Raw genomic sequence first — 2,603 nt, 5'->3', positions numbered from 1 at the left:
CGGCCGTTGTAAAGAGCTTGGACTCTGCCAGAAATACAACGGGGAGTCCGTTTGCTGTTGGAAATTATACTGCTCCTCCCGGAACGCGATTTCAGCCGTGGCCCCTCAGATTTTTGAGCCAAGTGGATTTTGAATGCAGCTTCCCAAAGACAAAAAAAAGAAATAGCCAAATAATAGGTTTTATATTTAATATACGATCACACCAGTGTGATTAGAACATTCAGTGCTGCACGCAACCTGATCTCACAGAATTCCGTGTAATGACCACGGACCATGACATCCGAATCCGTGGTGGCATCACGGAATCGCCGAAAATTCCGTGATGGGCTCACAGAAGTGATACCAATGTAAGTCAGTGACAGGCATCAGCCGTGGTCCACGCACGGATAACCGGATTCTAATGTAACTGCATCGGAGTCATTCTTTTTACGTGGTCCACACACGGATCCGTGAGATCAGGTGAGATCAGGTTGGCTGCACGTCTGCTAAATTCAAATCTGCGTTTGCTGGATGGCGCTGCCTTGTAAAACCATGGTTAATTTTTAAGGGTATGTTAAGCTTAACTGTCAAAAACGTATGTAAATGAAGTTTAAGCAAACAGCACAAAAAGGCTAATGGTGTAAAAACGTATAAGACTTTTCTGTTTTATTTTTTTGTTGTGTGTGTGAGTAAATGTGCATACTTGTAATAACTTACAACAATGAGCTACCAAGTGTCAGCTTTGCAAATGAAGTCCCTCATGAGCATTAACCATTTTGGTCTTGTCATTTATGCACTCCTTTTCCTAAGCTAACTGCTGTCTTTATTTTTACAGCTACAGATACTTCTAGAGCATATATGGGGGAGACTTCGGTCACGTTTGGAGCACGCCCTTTCACGGACGCCTGTGAATGTGGACTTGATTTTCCTGAGTGCTGTATCCCCCCAGGTCATCATTCCTGTGGACATATGGGAAGGCTTAACTGGTCTGCATCATGCTATTACTTTAGAGAGGCAAAGAAACGAGACACATGTTGTGACCGCACAATTTGAACAAGGAAATAGTGGACGACCAAAAGCAATCATTGGTCATGAGTATCTTGTCAATTTGCTTGAAATTAACTTACCAGTCAGGTGTATTGCAAGCCTATTGGGGGTATCTGAACGGACTGTACATAGACGACTGGCAGAGTTCGACCTATCAGTGAGATCACTGTACAGCTCACTAACAGACGATGAGCTAGACACATTAGTGTCAAACATTAAGTCACGAATGCCAAATTCTGGATACAGGATGGTAAAGGGAGCTTTAAAAGCTGAAGGCCACAAGGTACAATATGAGCGAGTGAGGGCATCACTGCATCGAGTAGACACACTAGGAGTTTTATCCAGGATGACAGAGCTGGGTTGTGTTGTCCGGAGGAGGTATTCAGTCCCAGGGCCCAGATCTATGATGCATATAGACACCAATCACAAATTGATAAGGTGAGTTTATATGTTATAATATAACTTTTCTTTCATGTTGTTTCAACCATGTATGAGTTTCTTTACCATGGATGGGACAACAAGATATTCTGAAGACTGATCATTAGATGTGAAAAAAAAAATCTTCCAATTATTTATTGAATTATTTTTTGTGTTTTAAAGTTATACAGGTTATGAATGACACATGAAAGACTAAAAGACAGAATTTTCCCTTTAACCTGCATATGCAAGAAACAAAAACACAGAGAAATACAATGTGTTATCAGAATTATTTAGATAATTTGCCGTTTTCAAAAGCAGCACTAAAAAACTGTTTTAAAAAAATATTTATCATACCTTATTAAACTTCCAAATTATGTATTTAAATTAAATTAATTATTTTAATATATCTTACTTGATTGGTCTGTTCAGCTTCATCAGTTGTCACACAGGACTTTATGTGTGCAGTCAGGATGACTAATGGATAAGTGATTCCACATTTCTGGCATTTCTCTTTTGGCATGTCATTAAAGCTTTCAGATTCAGGTGGCAGAGCAGTGGTGTCAAGTTCCCTTTGAAGAGGAGCTATGTAAAGCACTCCTTTAAAACCTTGTGTTGCTGCCTTCAAATGCTTGGCACTGTACCCACTCCCATCAGGTGGAATAAGGTTGAGCTTCCGGGAGCCCCATCCTCCTTAAATAAAAAAAAAATAATAATAATTAATTAATAAAAAAATTACACAAAATACTAAAAAACACAATGTGTTATTGGATTTTATTAGATCATTCCTTGTATTTTGTTATGCCAGGATTCATGTTTTAAGCTTTGCACAAAGGTATTTACTTACACAAAATATGGAATATGTTATTAGTGATTATGTGAAAATTCAGAAATGTATTTGATGTGAATGAATTTTTTTCATTGCAATATATCACTATGTTCCTGATGATTACCTGAAGATTTATAGACAAGCCAACCCCCCTTTACTTCCTGAAATTTTGGGAACAGCTCCTTCAGTTGGGCACATACCTTACAATGTAAATAACACTGAGTACAAATGAAATGCCCAACGGTTACAAGTGCAACACTGGTACAAACAGCTTATAGTGTTTCGTTACAGTAATGTGCTAAAGAGCACCTCAGCACCCATGTTCCAGCTA

This window comes from Sinocyclocheilus grahami, unplaced genomic scaffold (assembly GCF_001515645.1).
Source record: "Sinocyclocheilus grahami isolate Dianchi unplaced genomic scaffold, SAMN03320097.WGS_v1.1 scaffold5608.1, whole genome shotgun sequence".
NCBI lineage: Eukaryota > Metazoa > Chordata > Actinopteri > Cypriniformes > Cyprinidae > Sinocyclocheilus > Sinocyclocheilus grahami.
Note: the sequence above shows the minus strand (reverse complement) of the source record.